Genomic DNA, 19,351 nt, shown 5'->3' on the forward strand with positions numbered 1-19,351 from the left:
ATAATAATAAAAGGGGTTTGGTCCTCTATGTATTTTCTCAAGGTAGCGTTCTATTAGTTACTGATTTCAATACATTATTTTTAGGATAAAGGGACCTAAATATTTTTGTTTATGCCTTTGCAAATTAGATTATTAGTAAATATTAAACACACTGGGAAATACTGACATCTAGTAAAGCATTAGTATTGTTCATTAAGCCTCATAAATCACTATACTGTATCTCACATGTGACACTATACAAGACCTTAAATTTTCCATTGTAGAATGTAGTTACCATTCAAATAGAATTTTCAACTGACAATTTACATTTAATTACAAATTCAGTAAAATTGTTAAAATTTTCACAACCATATTTTGCACATTCCCGTGGCTTTTCCTAAACATAATCTATTAATCACATTCATGTGTAAAAAAGGCTGGTTGTCTCGTTATTTAAAGCAAAAATTAATCATCTTTCTTTTACTCTCCAAGTATAAAAATGTCAACATATCCTTTTATTCGTATTCTGGCCAACACTTACATCATATTTTCTGGAAACATATTACTAGACAAATCCTGATATCATGGACATGAAATATCAAATTATGAATAGGATAAGTAATTTTTTAGGCCAATCCTGATATCATGGACATGAAATATCAAATTATGTATAGGATAAGTAATTTTTTAGGCCATTTTGCAGTGTCTCCCCATGTTCTATGCATATGCATGTATAACTTTACAGGTCATTTGGCATTTTTTTTCCACGTCGTATGTTTTAAGTATATGTAACTTTTCAGAAGTGGTTGGAATCCTGATGTTGTGAGAAGCGGCGGCGGGTATATATCAAGAAGGGCAACACCGCATTACGTCTCCTGCGGCCAGTACAGGAAGAGTCCAGAACCAGTTCCCTACCGTGAGGGACCCTGGTCGCCCATGCATCCCTGGTACCATAATATAAAGGTCTGCATATGTAACTTTTCAGAAGTGGTTGGAATCCTGATGTTGTGAGAAGCGGCGGCGGGTATATATCAAGAAGGGCAACACCGCATTACCTCTCCTGCGGCCAGTACAGGAAGAGTCCAGAACCAGTTCCCTACCGTGAGGGACCCTGGTCGCCCATGCATCCCTGGTACCATAATATAAAGGTCTGCATATGTAACTTTTCAGAAGTGGTTGGAATCCTGATGTTGTGAGAAGCGGCGGCGGGTATATATCAAGAAGGGCAACACCGCATTACCTCTCCTGCGGCCAGTACAGGAAGAGTCCAGAACCAGTTCCCTACCGTGAGGGACCCTGGTTGCCCATGCATCCCTGGTACCATAATATAAAGGTCTGCATATGTAACTTTTCAGAAGTGGTTGGAATCCTGATGTTGTGAGAAGCGGCGGCGGGTATATATCAAGAAGGGCAACACCGCATTACCTCTCCTGCGGCCAGTACAGGAAGAGTCCAGAACCAGTTCCCTACCGTGAGGGACCCTGGTCGCCCATGCATCCCTGGTACCATAATATAAAGGTCTGCATATGTAACTTTTCAGAAGTGGTTGGAATCCTGATGTTACGAGAAGCGGCGGCGGGTATATATCAAGAAGGGCAACACCGCATTACCTCTCCTGCGGCCAGTACAGGAAGAGTCCAGAACCAGTTCCCTACCGTGAGGGACCCTGGTCGCCCATGCATCCCTGGTACCATAATATAAAGGTCTGCATATGTAACTTTTCAGAAGTGGTTGGAATCCTGATGTTACGAGAAGCGGCGGCGGGTATATATCAAGAAGGGCAACACCGCATTACCTCTCCTGCGGCCAGTACAGGAAGAGTCCAGAACCAGTTCCCTACCGTGAGGGACCCTGGTCGCCCATGCATCCCTGGTACCATAATATAAAGGTCTGCATATGTAACTTTTCAGAAGTGGTTGGAATCCTGATGTTACGAGAAGCGGCGGCGGGTATATATCAAGAAGGGCAACACCGCATTACCTCTCCTGCGGCCAGTACAGGAAGAGTCCAGAACCAGTTCCCTACCGTGAGGGACCCTGGTCGCCCATGCATCCCTGGTACCATAATATAAAGGTCTGCATATGTAACTTTTCAGAAGTGGTTGGAATCCTGATGTTACGAGAAGCGGCGGCGGGTATATATCAAGAAGGGCAACACCGCATTACCTCTCCTGCGGCCAGTACAGGAAGAGTCCAGAACCAGTTCCCTACCGTGAGGGACCCTGGTCGCCCATGCATCCCTGGTACCATAATATAAAGGTCTGCATATGTAACTTTTCAGAAGTGGTTGGAATCCTGATGTTACGAGAAGCGGCGGCGGGTATATATCAAGAAGGGCAACACCGCATTACCTCTCCTGCGGCCAGTACAGGAAGAGTCCAGAACCAGTTCCCTACCGTGAGGGACCCTGGTCGCCCATGCATCCCTGGTACCATAATATAAAGGTCTGCATATGTAACTTTTCAGAAGTGGTTGGAATCCTGATGTTACGAGAAGCGGCGGCGGGTATATATCAAGAAGGGCAACACCGCATTACCTCTCCTGCGGCCAGTACAGGAAGAGTCCAGAACCAGTTCCCTACCGTGAGGGACCCTGGTCGCCCATGCATCCCTGGTACCATAATATAAAGGTCTGCATATGTAACTTTTCAGAAGTGGTTGGAATCCTGATGTTACGAGAAGCGGCGGCGGGTATATATCAAGAAGGGCAACACCGCATTACCTCTCCTGCGGCCAGTACAGGAAGAGTCCAGAACCAGTTCCCTACCGTGAGGGACCCTGGTCGCCCATGCATCCCTGGTACCATAATATAAAGGTCTGCATATGTAACTTTTCAGAAGTGGTTGGAATCCTGATGTTACGAGAAGCGGCGGCGGGTATATATCAAGAAGGGCAACACCGCATTACCTCTCCTGCGGCCAGTACAGGAAGAGTCCAGAACCAGTTCCCTACCGTGAGGGACCCTGGTCGCCCATGCATCCCTGGTACCATAATATAAAGGTCTGCATATGTAACTTTTCAGAAGTGGTTGGAATCCTGATGTTACGAGAAGCGGCGGCGGGTATATATCAAGAAGGGCAACACCGCATTACCTCTCCTGCGGCCAGTACAGGAAGAGTCCAGAACCAGTTCCCTACCGTGAGGGACCCTGGTCGCCCATGCATCCCTGGTACCATAATATAAAGGTCTGCATATGTAACTTTTCAGAAGTGGTTGGAATCCTGATGTTACGAGAAGCGGCGGCGGGTATATATCAAGAAGGGCAACACCGCATTACCTCTCCTGCGGCCAGTACAGGAAGAGTCCAGAACCAGTTCCCTACCGTGAGGGACCCTGGTCGCCCATGCATCCCTGGTACCATAATATAAAGGTCTGCAAACCTATCTTAAAATATTCAAAAACAAAACAGCAAAAGGCAACTCAAGAGGCCAAAATTGATATTTATCTGTGAGAAATACCTGAGAAACCTTTAAATATAATAAACCAGTGAATCAATTTCTACTTTGAATGCACCCTTTTTGTGACTTGTGGTTTTAAAATGAAACTTAAAAAAAATAATTTTTTTTTTCTTTTTTATTTTGGACATTGAAACGATTTGATCATGGAAATACATTCATTGTTTGATCATGGAAATACATTCATTATTTTTGACAGGCAAACAAAATTATGAATATTCATCGATAGAAATTTTTATTAATATAATATTCATCGATAGAAATTTTTATTAATATAATAGTTAACAGGCAGAAAATTATGATGAATGCAGGCCAAACATTATGATGAATAAAAGCACAAAAGATTATGAATAAAGTTGACAGGCAAAATGTTATAAGGGCAAAAATATAAATAAATTTGAACATGGAATTCTACAAAGTTGACATGAATTCCACAAATAATGGGAAATTTCACTACCAGAATACCGGCCCAGCAGCCAAAAAAAAAAAAAAAATAAAAATAAATCTATTTATCAAAACATTTACGAAGAGTGTCCAGAAACTGCGTTAAATAAGCCCTGGATTACCAGCTAATGGCGGTTTTTATATTGGGGTGATCGGCGCTCCTCTTGATGGCGCTCCTCTTTCACTGGCTCACAGGTCTGGCACACACACGCTGCTATCGAAGGACTTTTCCTGTGAAAAATAAAATATCTGAATTAGTATTGTACGTTTATTATGAAAATGCGTAAACAGATGTCTTACATGAAAATTCCTGACGGATGAAATTTTACTAAAGACTAGACAAAATATCCCTTCTTTCTCATTTGAATTCATGAAAGCTGACTAGTCATGACCATAGCTACGAAATGAGAAATGTAGACTTTGATACGAGTTTTACCAAAGTCCGAATCAGTGATATCGACGGACTCTAAGTCCGTTCATGTCAATCATTTGCATTTAAACATATCTTCATTTCTAATTTCATGGCTATAATTATTTAATTACATATTTTGTAAACGAAACATATAAATTCTGAGAGGTTTGAGTCAATACATTTTTTTTTACCCTAAAATAAACCCTGATCAGAAAGGCAAATTCAGAGAGTTCTGGGTCAATCAATTATTTTCTTAAAATAAACCCTGATCAGTAAGGCAAATTCTGAGAGCTATGCGTCAAACAATTATTTCCCTAGAATAAACCCTGATCAGTAAGGCAAATTCTGAGAGCTATGCGTCAAACAATTATTTCCCTAAAATAAACCCTGATCAGTAATGCAAATTCTGTGTTTTGAGTCAAACAGTTATTTTCTTAAGATAAACCCTGATCAGTATGGCCAATTCTTAAGAACTTTGATTCAAACAATTATTTCCCCCAATAAACCCTGATCAATAAACAAAATTGAGAGCTTTGATTCAAACAATTATTTCCTTATAATAAGTCCTGATCAGTAATGCAAATTCTGTGTTTTGAGTCAAACAATTATTTCCTTAAGATAAACGCTGATCAGTATGTCCAATTATAAGAACTTTGAGTCAAACTAATTATTCCCTTTATGTATAAAAATATCGTGAAAGAGAAAAAATAGTATTCTCGTTGAAACTGTGTAAGGGAAAAATTACCACCTATAAAATCAACAATAAAGCATACGAACAATGACAATTAATGTAAGATCAACATATAAATTTTGACTTGAATGAAAGAAAAAAAATACTGGCATTGAGAAAATAAATTTAGATAAGGGAATAGAAATTTGACATACGATATTCGTGGGGAAACAAAAATTGGCCAAGAATATTCAGGAGGAACAAAAAAATTGATATTAATGGAGAGGGATAACCTGTAATTGGACATGACAAAAAAATGGACATGAATAGAGGGGGGGGGGAATAGAAAATTGGAAATGAATATACATGGAGAACAAAAAATTGGACATGAATGGAGAGGGGAATAGAAAATTGGTGGAAATGAATATACATGGGGGAACAAAAACTGGACATGAACAGAGGGGTGGGGGGGGGGGAGGATAGAAAATTGGAAATGAATATACATGGGAAAAAAAACTGGACATGAATATTCAGGGGGAACGAAAAATTGGACATGAATAGAGGGGGGCAACTTGTAATTGGACACGAATATACAAAGGGAAAACAAATTGGACATGAATATTATAGGGGAACAAATATTGGACATAAATATACAGGAGGAACAAAAAATTCAACACGAATATTAAGGGGGAACAAAAAACTTGGACTTGAATATGGAGGGGTAACTTGAAATTGGACATGAATAGAGAGGAGTAACCTTTTAATTGGGACTTGAATATGCAGGGGTAACTTGAAATTGGACATGAATAGAGAGGAGTAACCTTTTAATTGGACACAAAGAGAGAGAGGGGGAACTTGTAATTGGACATGAATAGAGAGATGGGGAACTTGTAATTGGACATGAATAGAGCGGGAGAACTTATAATTGAATATGAATAGAGGAGTGGGGACAAAATATTGGATAGGAATAGAGAGGGGGGAACTTTTAATTGGACCTAAAGAGAGAGAGGGGGGGAACTTTTTATTGGACATGAATAGAGAGGGGTAACTTGTAATTGGACAGGAAGAGAGAGGAGTAACTTTTAATTGGACATGAATAGAAAGGGGTAACTTGAAATTGGACATGAATTGAGAGGAGTAACTTTTAATTGGACATAAAGATAGAGAGGGAGTTGGAACTTGTAATTGGACTGAATAGAGAGGGGTAACTTGTAATTGGACATGAAAAGAGAGGGGGAACTTATAATTGAACATGAAGATACAAAGGGAACAAAAATTGGACATGAATATTGTAGGGGGGAAAATTGGACATAAATATACAGGAGGAACAAAAAATTTAATAGGAATATTGGAAAAAATGGACATGAATAGAGAGGGGTAACTTGAAACTGGACATGAATATACAAAGGGAACAAAAATTGGACATGAATATTCGGGGGGTACAAAAATTGGACATAAATATACAGGAGGAACAAAAAATTGAACATGAATATTGAGGAGGAACAAAAAATTTGGACATGAATATTGAGGAGGAACAAAAAATTTGGACATAAATAGAGAAGGGTAACTTGAAATTGAACATGAAGAGAGAGGGGTAACTTGTAATTGGACATGAAGAGAGAGAGGGAAACTTATAATTGGACATGAATATACAAAGGGAACAAAAAATGGGCATAAATATTCTGGGGAAAAAAATGGATATAAATATACAGAAGGAACAAAAGATTGGACATGAATATTGAGGAGGAACAAAAAATTGGACATGAATATTGAGTGACAACAAGAAATTAGGACATGAATAGAGAGGGGTAACTTGAAATAGGACATGGAGAGAGTTACTTTTAATTGGACATAGAGAGAGAGAGGGGAGGGACTTGTAATTGGACATGCATGGAGAGATGGGGAACTTGTAATTGGACATGAATAGAGTGGCAGAAGTTACAATTGAATATGAATAGAGGAGTGGGGACAAAATATTGGATAGGAATAGAGAGGGGGAACTTATAATTGGGCATGAATAGAGGGCGGGAACAAAATTTTACACATGAATATAACTAAGGACAGACAAATATGGCAATAAACGCAGTGCTTTGTGAGTGAAAAAATTGTAAAGTTTTCAAATTGTCACTTACACAAAAATGCTTAAGAGGATAAAAACCCTATGTTTAGTAAGTGATACAAAGCGAGTAAAACCCCAATTTGAATTGAAAGAGTAAAATAAACATTTGAATTGGAGAGAGAGAGAGAGAGAGAGAGAGAGAGAGAGAGAGAGATTCCCCTTCTTAAATGCTGTTAAGCACTACCAATAAGTCGGGTAACATCGTCAAGCCTTATACATTTACACTAGAATACCACATTCCTAATTTCAAAAACTCGAAAATCAACTTTGCAGATTTATTACAAAGAGGTAAGCAGTTTGAAGAGTCTGTGCATTCCTATCCCCATATAAAATCATAACCTACAATGACCCCTCAAAATCCTATTAATGGCCCTGCCCTAAAAATCAAAATCAAATTGCCCTGCCCTAAAAATCAAAATCAAATTGCCTTGCCCTCAAAATCAATATCAAATTACCCTGCCCTCAAAATCAATATAAAATTGCCTTGCCCTCAAAATTAATATCAAATTGCCCTGCCCTCAAAATCAATATTAAATTACCCTTCCCTAAAAATCAATATCAAATTACCCTGCCCTAAAAATCAATATCAAATTACCCTGCCCTCAAAATCAATATCAAATTGCCTTGCCCTCAAAATCAATATCAAATTGCCCTGCCCTCAAAATCAATATTAAATTACCCTGCCCTCAAAATCAATATTAAATTACTCTGCCCTAAAAATCAATATCAAATTACCCTGCCCTAAAAATCAATATCAAATTACCCTGCCCTGAAAATCAATATCAAATTACCCTGCCCTCAAAATCAATATTAAATTACTCTGCCCTAAAAATCAATATTAAATTATCCTGCCCTAAAAATCAATATCAAATTACCCTGCACTAAAAATCAATATCAAATTACAATGCCCTCAAAATCTATATTGAATTACTCTGCCCTCAAAATCAATATTAAATTACCCTGCCCTAAAAATCGATATCAAATTACCCTACCCTGAAAATCAATATCAAATTGCCCTGCCCTCAAAATCAATATTAAATTACCCTGCCCTAAAACTCAATATCAAATTACCCTGCCCTGAAAATCAATATCAAATTGCCCTGCCCTCAAAATCAATATCAAATTGCCCTGCCCTCAAAATCAATATTAAATTACTCTGCCCTAAAAATCAATATCAAATTACCCTGCCCTAAAAATTGATATCAAATTACCCTGCCCTCAAAATCAATATTAAATTGCCTTGCCCTCAAAATCAATATCAAATTGCCCTGCCCTCAAAATCAATATAAAATTACCCTGCCCTCAAAATCAATATTAAATTACCCTGCCCTAAATATCAATATCAAATTGCCCTGCCCACAAAATAAATATTAAATTACTCTGCCCTAAAAATCGATATCAAATTACCCTGCCCTGAAAATCAATATCAAATTGCCCTGCCTTCAAAATCAATATTAAATTACTCTGCCCTAAAAATCAATATCAAATTACCCTGCCCTGAAAATCAATATCAAATTGCCCTGCCCTCAAAATCAATATTAAATTACTCTGCCCTGAAAATCAATATCAAATTACCCTGCCCTCAAAATCAATATTAAATTACTCTGCCCTAAAAATCAATATTAAATTATCCTGCCCTTTAAAATCAATATCAAATTGCCCTGCCCTCAAAATCAATATTAAATTACTCTGCCCTAAAAATCAATATCAAATTACCCTGCCCTCAAAATCAATATTAAATTACTCTGCCCTAAAAATCAATATCAAATTACCCTGCCCTGAAAATCAATATCAAATTGCCCTGCCCTCAAAATCAATATTAAATTACTCTGCCCTAAAAATCAATATCAAATTACCCTGCCCTCAAAATCAATATTAAATTACTCTGCCCTAAAAATCAATATTAAATTACTCTGCCCTAAAAATCAATATTAAATTACTCTGCCCTAAAAATCAATATCAAATTACCCTGCCCTCAAAATCAATATTAAATTACTCTGCCCTAAAAATCAATATTAAATTATCCTGCCCTAAAAATCACTATCAAATTACCCTGCCCTCAAAATCAATATTTAATTACTCTGCCCTAAAAATCAATATTAAATTACTCTGCCCTAAAAATCAATATCAAATTGCCCTGCCCTCAAAATCAATATTAAATTACTCTGCCCTAAAAATCAATATTAAATTATCCTGCCCTAAAAATCAATATTAAATTACCCTGCCCTGAAAATCAATATCAAATTACAATGCCCTCAAAATCTATATTGAATTACTCTGCCCTCAAAATCAATATCAAATTACCCTGCCCTAAAAATCAATATCAAATTACCCTACCCTGAAAATCAATATCAAATTGCCCTGCCCTCAAAATCAATATTAAATTACCCTGCCCTAAAACTCAATATCAAATTACCCTGCCCTGAAAATCAATATCAAATTGCCCTGCCCTCAAAATAAATATAAAATTACTCTGCCCTGAAAATCAATATTAAATTATCCTGCCCTAAAAATTGATATCAAATTACCCTGCCCTCAAAATCAATATTAAATTGCCTTGCCCTCAAAATCAATATCAAATTGCCCTGCCCTCAAAATCAATATAAAATTACCCTGCCCTGAAAATCAATATCAAATTACCGTGCCCTAAATATCAATATCAAATTGCCCTGCCCACAAAATAAATATTAAATTACTCTGCCCTAAAAATCAATATCAAATTGCCCTGCCCTCAAAATCAATATTAAATTACCTTGGCCTCAAAATCAATATCAAATTGCCCTGCCCTCAAAATCAGTATTAAATTAGCCTGCCCTAAAAATCAATATCAAATTACCGAGCCCTAAAAATATATATAAAATTGCCCTGCCCTCAAAATAAATATTAAATTACCCTGCCCTCAAAATCAATATCAAATTGCCCTCCCCTCAAAATCAATGTTAAATTACTCTGCCCTAAAAATCAATATTAAATTATCCTGCCCTAAAAATTAATATAAAATTACCCTGCCCTCAAAATCAATATTAAATTACCCTACCCTAAAACTCAATATCAAATTACCCTGCTCTAAAAATCAATATCAAATTACCCTGCCCTCAAAATAACTATCAAATTACCCTGCCCTTAAAATCAATATCGAATTGCCCTGCCCTCAAAATCAATATCAAATTGCCCTGTCCTCAAAATCAATATTAAATTACCCTGCCCTAAAACTCAATATCAAATTACCCTGCTCTAAAAATAACTATTAAATTACCATGACCTCAAAATCAATATCAAATTACCCTGCCCTCAAAATCAATATCAAATTGCCCTGCCCTCAAAATCACTATCAAATTGCCCTGCCCTAAAAATCAACTTCAAATTACCTGCCATAAAAATCAACGTCAAATTACCCTGCCCTCAAATTTAATATCAAATTACGCTGCCCTCAAAATCAACACCGTTACCCTGTCCTAAAAATCAACATCAAATTATCCTGCCATCAAAATCAATATTAGATTGCCCTGCCCTCAAAATCAGGATCAAATTACCCTGCCCTCAAAATCAATATAAAATTGCCCTGCCCTCAAAATCAGGATCAAACTACCCTGCCCTCATAATCAACATCAAATTACCCTGCCCTAAAATTATACATAAAATTACCCTGCCCTAAAAATATACATCAAATTACCCTGCCCTCAAAACCAACATCAAATTACCCTGCAATAAAAATCAACATCAAATTTCCCTGCCCTCAAAACCAATATCAAATTACCCTGCAATAGAAATCAACATCAAACTTCCCTGCCCTAAAAATATACATCAAATTACCCTGCCCTAAAAATATACATCAAATTACCCTGCCCTAAAAATATACATAAAATTACCCTGCCCTAAAAATATACATAAAATTACCCTGCCCTAAAAATATACATCAAATTACCCTGCCCTAAAAATATACATCAAATTACCCTGCCCTAAAAATATACATCAAATTACCCTACCCTGAAAATATACATCAAATTACCCTGCCCTCAAAACCAATATCAAATTACCCTGCAATAAAAATCAACATCAAATTTCCCTGCCCTCAAAACCAATATCAAATTACCCTGCAATAGAAATCAACATCAAACTTCCCTGCCCTAAAAATATACATCAAATTACCCTGCCCTAAAAATATACATAAAATTACCCTGCCCTAAAAATATACATAAAATTACCCTGCCCTAAAAATATACATCAAATTACCCTGCCCTAAAAATACACATCAAATTACCCTGCCCTAAAAATATACATCAAATTACCCTGCCCTAAAAATATACATCAAATTACCCTACCCTGAAAATATACATCAAATTACCCTGCCCTCAAAACCAATATCAAATTACCCTGCAATAAAAATCAACATCAAATTACCCTGCCCTCAAAACCAATATCAAATTACCCTGCAATAGAAATCAACATCAAACTTCCCTGCCCTAAAAATATACATCAAATTACCCTGCCCTAAAAATATACATCAAATTATCCTGCCCTAAAAATATACATCAAATTACCCAGCCCTAAAAATATACATCAAATTACCCAGCCCTAAAAATATACATCAAATTACCCTGCCCTCAAAACCAATATCAAATTACCCTGCAATAGAAATCAACATCAAATTTCCCTGCCCTCTAAACCAATATCAAATTACCCTGCAATAAAAATCAACATCAAATTTTCCTGCCCTCTAAACCAATATCAAATTACCCTTCAATAAAATTAACATCAAATTTCCTTGCCCTCAAAACCAATATCAAATTACCCTGCCCTAAAAATCAACATAAAATTACCCTGCCCTAAAAATCAACATCAAATTACCCTGCCCTCAATATCAACATCAAATTACTCTACCTTTAAAATCAATATAAAATTGCCCTGCCCTCAAATTGAGTCAAATTACCTAGCCCTTGAAATCAATATCAAATTACCCTGCTCTTAATATCAACATCAAATTACCCTGCCCTCAAAATCAATATCAAATTACCCTGCCCTCAAAATCAGGATCAAATTACCCTGCAATAGAAATCAACATCAAATTTCCCTGCCCTAAAAATATACATCAAATTACCTTGCCCTAAAAATATACATCAAATTACCCTGCCCAAAAAATCAACATCAAATTTCCCTGCCCTCTAAACCAATATCAAATTACCCTGCAATAAAAATAAACATCAAATTTCCCTGCCCTCAAAACCAATATCAAATTACCCTGCAATAGAAATCAACATCAAATTTCCCTGCCCTAAAAATATACATCAAATTACCCTGCCCAAAAAATCAACATCAAATTTCCCTGCCCTCTAAACCAATATCAAATTACCCTGCAATAAAAATCAACATCAAATTTCCCTGCCCTCAAAACCAATATCAAATTACCCTGCAATAGAAATCAACATCAAATTTCCCTGCCCTAAATATATACATCAAATTACCCTGCCTTAAAAATATACATCAAATTACCCTGCCCAAAAAATCAACATCAAATTTCCCTGCCCTCTAAACCAATATCAAATTACCCTGCAATAAAAATAAACATCAAATTTCCCTGCCCTCAAAACCAATATCAAATTACCCTGCAATAGAAATCAACATCAAATTTCCATGCCCTAAAAATATACATCAAATTACCCTGCCCTAAAAATATACATCAAATTACCCTGCCCTCAAAAACAATATCAAATTACCCTGCCCTCAAAATAATATCAAATTACCCTGCCCTAAAAATTAATATCAAATTAACCACCCACAAAAAATCAACATCAAATTTCCTTGCCCACAAAACCAATATCAAATTACCCTGCCCTCAATATCAACATCAAATTACCCTGCCCTCAATATCAACATCAAATTACCCTACCTTTAAATTTAATATCAAATTACCCTACCTTTAAAATCAATATAAAATTGCCCTGCCCTCAAATTGAGTCTCAAATTACCCTGCCCTCAAAATCAATATCAAATTACCCTACCCTGCCCACATAATCATCATCAAATTACCCTGCTCTAAAAATATACATCAAATTACCCTGCCATAAAAACCAATATCAAATTACCCTGCAATAAAAATCAACATCAAATTTCCCTGCCCTCAAAACCAATATCAAATTACCCTGCAATAGAAATCAACATCAAATTTCCCTGCCCTCAAAACCAATATCAAATTACCCTGCAATAGAAATCAACATCAAATTTCCCTGTCCTCAAAACCAATATCAAATTACCCTGCAATAGAAATCAACATCAAATTTCCCTGCCCTCTAAACCAATATCAAATTACCCTGCAATAGAAATCAACATCAAATTTCCCTGTCCTCAAAACCAATATCAAATTACCCTGCAATAAAAATCAACATCAAATTACCCTGCCCTAAAAACCAATATCAAATTACCCTGCAATAAAAATCAACATCAAATTTCCCTGCCCTCTAAACCAATGTCCAATTACCCTGCAATAAAAATCAACATCAAATTTCCCTGCCCTCTAAACCAATATCAAATTACCCTGCAATAGAAATCAACATCAAATTTCCCTGCCCTCTAAACCAATGTCCAATTACCCTGCAATATAAATCAACATCAAATTTCCCTGCCCTCTAAACCAATGTCAAATTACCCTGCAATAGAAATCAACCTCAAATTTCCCTGTCCTCAAAACCAATATCAAATTACCCTGCAATAGAAATCAACATCAAATTTCCCTGCCCTCTAAACCAATGTCAAATTACCCTGCAATAGAAATCAACCTCAAATTTCCCTGTCCTCAAAACCAATATCAAATTACCCTGCAATAGAAATCAACCTCAAATTTCCCTGTCCTCAAAACCAATATCAAATTACCCTGCAATAGAAATCAACATCAAATTTCCCTGCCCTCAAAACCAATATCAAATTACCCTGCAATAAAAATCAACATAAAATTTCCCTGCCCTCTAAACCAATGTCAAATTACCCTGCAATTGAAATCAACATAAAATTTCTCTGTCCTCAAAACCAATATCAAATTACCCTGCAATAGAAATCAACATAAAATTTCCCTGCCCTCTAAACCAATGTCAAATTACCCTGCAATAAAAATCAACATCAAATTTCCCTGCCCTCAAAACCAATATCAAATTACCCTGCAATAGAAATAAACATCAAATTTCCCTGCCCTCAAAACCAATATCAAATTACCCTGCAATAGAAATCAACATCAAATTTCCCTGCCCTAAAAATATACATCAAATTACCCTGCCCTAAAAATATACATCAAATTACTCTGCCTTCAAAATCAATATCAAATTACCCTGCCCTTAAAATCAATATCAAATTACCCTGCTCTTGATATCAACATCAAATTACCCTGCCCTCAAAATTAATATCAAATTACCCTGCCCTAAAAATTAATATCAAATTAACCACCAACAAAAAATCAACATCAAATTTCCTTGCCCTCAAAACCAATATCAAATTACCCTGCCCTAAAAATCAACATCAAATTACCCTGCCCTCAATATCAACATCAAATTACCCTACCTTTAAATTCAATATCAAATTACCCTACCTCTAAAATCAATATAAAATTGCCCTGCCCTCAAATTGAGTATCAAATTACCTTGCCCTTGAAATCAATATCAAATTACCCTGCTCTTAATATCAACATCAAATTTCCCAGCCCTCAAAATCAATATCAAATTACCCTGCCCTTAAAATCAATATCAAATTACCCTGCTCTTGATATCAACATCAAATTACCCTGCCCTCAAAATTAATATCAAATTACCCTGCCCTAAAAATCAATATCAAATTACCCTGCTCTTGATATCAAAATCAAATTACCCTGCCCTCAAAATTAATATCAAATTACCCTGCCCTAAAAATCAATATCAAATTACCTTGCCCCCATAATCAACATCAAATTACCCTGCCCTCAAAATCAATATCAAATTGCCCTACAACGAAAAACAATATTAAATCACCGTTCAATCAAAATCAATATTAAATTACTCCTCCTTCAAAATCTATATCAAATAACCTTGCCCTTAAAACCAATATCAAATTACCCTACATTCGAAATCAATATCAAATTACCCTACCTTCAAAATCAATATCAAATTACCCTGCCCTCAAAATCAGGATAAAATTACCCTGCCCACATAATCATCATCAAATTACCCTGCCCTAAAAACCAATATCAAATTACCCTGCAATAAAAATCAACATCAAATTTCCCTGCCCTCAAAACCAATATCAAATTACCCTGCAATAGAAATCAACATCAAATTTCCCTGCCCTCAAAACCAATATCAAATTACCCTGCAATAGAAATCAACATCAAATTTCCCTGTCCTCAAAACCAATATCAAATTACCCTGCAATAGAAATCAACATCAAATTTCCCTGCCCTCTAAACCAATATCAAATTACCCTGCAATAGAAATCAACATCAAATTTCCCTGCCCTCTAAACCAATGTCAAATTACCCTGCAATAGAAATCAACATCAAATTTCCCTGTCCTCAAAACCAATATCAAATTACCCTGCAATAAAAATCAACATCAAATTTCCCTGTCCTCAAAACCAATATCAAATTACCCTGCAATAAAAATCAACATCAAATTTCCCTGCCCTCTAAACCAATGTCCAATTACCCTGCAATAAAAATCAACATCAAATTTCCCTGTCCTCAAAACCAATATCAAATTACCCTGCAATAGAAATCAACATCAAATTTCCCTGCCCTCTTAACCAATGTCAAATTACTGTGCAATAAAAATCAACATTAAATTTCCCTGTCCTCAAAACCAATATCAAATTACCCTGCAATAAAAATCAACATCAAATTACCCTGCAATAAAAATCAACATCAATTTCCCTGTCCTCAAAACCAATATCAAATTACCCTGCAATAAAAATCAACATCAATTTCCCTGTCCTCAAAACCAATATCAAATTACCCTGCAATAGAAATCAACATCAAATTTCCCTGCCCTCTAAACCAATGTCCAATTACCCTGCAATAAAAATCAACATCAAATTTCCCTGCCCTCTAAACCAATATCAAATTACCCTGCAATAGAAATCAACATCAAATTTCCCTGCCCTCTAAACCAATGTCCAATTACCCTGCAATAGAAATCAACATCAAATTTCCCTGCCCTCTAAACCAATGTCAAATTACCCTGCAATAGAAATCAACCTCAAATTTCCCTGTCCTCAAAACCAATATCAAATTACCCTGCAATAGAAATCAACATCAAATTTCCCTGCCCTCTAAACCAATGTCAAATTACCCTGCAATAGAAATCAACCTCAAATTTCCCTGTCCTCAAAACCAATATCAAATTACCCTGCAATAGAAATCAACATCAAATTTCCCTGCCCTCAAAACCAATATCAAATTACCCTGCAATAAAAATCAACATAAAATTTCCCTGCCCTCTAAACCAATGTCAAATTACCTTGCAATAGAAATCAACATAAAATTTCCCTGTCCTCAAAACCAATATCAAATTACCCTGCAATAGAAATCAACATCAAATTTCCCTGCCCTCTTAACCAATGTCAAATTACTGTGCAATAAAAATTAACATTAAATTTCCCTGTCCTCAAAACCAATATCAAATTACCCTGCAATAGAAATCAACATCAAATTTCCCTGCCCTCTAAACCAATGTCAAATTACCTTGCAATAGAAATCAACATCAAATTTCCCTGTCCTCAAAACCAATATCAAATTACCCTGCAATAGAAATCAACATCAAATTTCCCTGCCCTCAAAACCCATATCAAATTACCCTGCAATAAAAATCAACAAAATTTCCCGGCCCTCTAAACCAATGTCAAATTACCCTGCAACTGAAATCAACATAAAATTTCTCTGTCCTCAAAACCAATATCAAATTACCCTGCAATAGAAATCAACATAAAATTTCCCTGCCCTCTAAACCAATGTCAAATTACCCTGCAATAAAAATCAACATCAAATTTCCCTGCCCTCAAAACCAATATCAAATTTCCCTGCAATAGAAATAAACATCAAATTTCCCTGCCCTCAAAACCAATATCAAATTACCCTGCAATAGAAATCAACATCAAATTTCCCTGCCCTAAAAATATACATCAAATTACCCTGCCCTAAAAATATACATCAAATTACTCTGCCTTCAAAATCAATATCAAATTACCCTGCCCTTAAAATCAATATCAAATTACCCTGCTCTTGATATCAACATCAAATTACCCTGCCCTCAAAATTAATATCAAATTACCCTGCCCTAAAAATTAATATCAAATTAACCACCCACAAAAAATCAACATCAAATTTCCTTGCCCTCAAAACCAATATCAAATTACCCTGCCCTAAAAATCAACATCAAATTACCCTGCCCTCAATATCAACATCAAATTACCCTACCTTTAAATTCAATATCAAATTACCCTACCTCTAAAATCAATATAAAATTGCCCTGCCCTCAAATTGAGTATCAAATTACCTTGCCCTTGAAATCAATATCAAATTACCCTGCTCTTAATATCAACATCAAATTACCCAGCCCTCAAAATCAATATCAAATTACCCTGCCCTTAAAATCAATATCAAATTACCCTGCTCTTGATATCAACATCAAATTACCCTGCCCTCAAAATTAATATCAAATTACCCTGCCCTAAAAATCAATATCTAATTACCCTGCTCTTGATATCAAAATCAAATTACCCTGCCCTCAAAATTAATATCAAATTACCCTGCCCTAAAAATCAATATCAAATTACCTTGCCCCCATAATCAACATCAAATTACCCTGCCCTCAAAATCAATATCAAATTGCCCTACAACGAAAAACAATATTAAATCACCGTTCAATCAAAATCAATATTAAATTACTCCTCCTTCAAAATCTATATCAAATAACCTTGCCCTTAAAACCAATATCAAATTACCCTACATTCGAAATCAATATCAAATTACCCTGCCTCAAAATGCATCAAATTACCCTATCCTTAAAATCGACATCAAATTATCCTGCCTTTAAAATCAATATCAAATTACCCTGCCCTGAATATCAACATCAAATTACTCTGCCCTTAATTCAATATAAAATTATTGTGCCCTTAAAATCAACATAAAATTACCCTGCCCTCATAATCAATATCAAATTGTTCTGCCATCAAAATCAATATGAAATTACCCTGCCCTCAAAATCAATATCAAATTGTTCTGCCATCAAAATCAATATGAAATTACCCTGCCCTCAAAATCAATATCAAATTATTCTGCCATCAAAATCAATATGAAATTACCCTGCCCTCAAAATCAATATCAAATTGTTCTGCCATCAAAATCAATATGAAATTACCCTGCCCTTAAAATCAATATCAAATTATTCTGCCATCAAAATCAATATCAAATTACCTTGCCTGCAAAATTAATATTAAATTGCCCTGTCCTCAAAATCAATAAAAAATTACCCTGCCCTCAAAATTAACAGAATTAATTAGCCTTGGCAACACTGATTAACTGATTTTGGGAATTATTAATTCAAAATGCCCATGGCCTATAAGATTCCAATAAAAAAAAATAATGAAACAATTGTTTCGAATCCCAACAACGAGACGGAAACAAAACGAATACAATTACTAATCAAAAGTACACCAGCATTAAAATTGTGTTTTTTAATTAAGGTAACTGAAATCTAAGATTGCGTGGAATTTTATAGACAGAATGTAAGGACTGAGAGACACCGGTTCATCGAGAGATGCGAGTCAAAGGATATAGTTAACTCGATTAACCTTGCTTAGGAAATTCCTGCATTGTATAAGGCGCTTATACCGAAAGGCTTCGAAGGCAGGCGTGTCTCATATTAAATGCTAGGTAGTAAAAACGTTCACTTTGAGATAACAGTAATCCCATGATAATTACAAGAGTTCACATTGAAACAATGCAGGAGTATGGTAGGCGTATCAACGATTACCAATAAGTGGCCAGCTTGATAAATATCACATGCAAAATCGAGGTGATGAATAACAAGGCACAAACCACTACTGTAAAGACAGGATTCCCTGAGAGAGAGAGAGAGAGAGAGAGAGAGAGAGAGAGAGAGAGAGAGAGAGAGAGAGAGAGAGAGAGAGAGAGAGAGAGAGTGAGTTTAAATATCCATTATAGCAGTATTCGTAAACACAAAGCAAATTTTGTAAGACAAAAGTGTAAATGATGTATCTCACTCTACATTTTGTACCAAAATCAAACTAGTCTGTTATAATG

General features: G+C 35.7%; 1 long non-coding RNA gene across 2 annotated transcripts in view; it reads left to right on the forward strand.

Annotated features, from left to right (window-relative positions):
- The window catches only part of LOC137620155 (uncharacterized), a 37,104-nt gene extending 36,222 nt beyond the window's left edge, over window positions 1–882 (forward strand). For both annotated transcript variants that reach the window (XR_011040003.1, XR_011040002.1), the window contains exon 4: window positions 780–882. This is a non-coding gene — a long non-coding RNA (uncharacterized lncRNA). The remainder of the gene's footprint in view (window positions 1–779) is intronic.
- The last annotated feature ends 18,469 nt before the right edge of the window (window positions 883–19,351 follow it).

The sequence above is a fragment of the Palaemon carinicauda genome, chromosome 26, assembly GCF_036898095.1.
Source record: "Palaemon carinicauda isolate YSFRI2023 chromosome 26, ASM3689809v2, whole genome shotgun sequence".
Taxonomy (NCBI): Eukaryota; Metazoa; Arthropoda; class Malacostraca; order Decapoda; family Palaemonidae; genus Palaemon; species Palaemon carinicauda.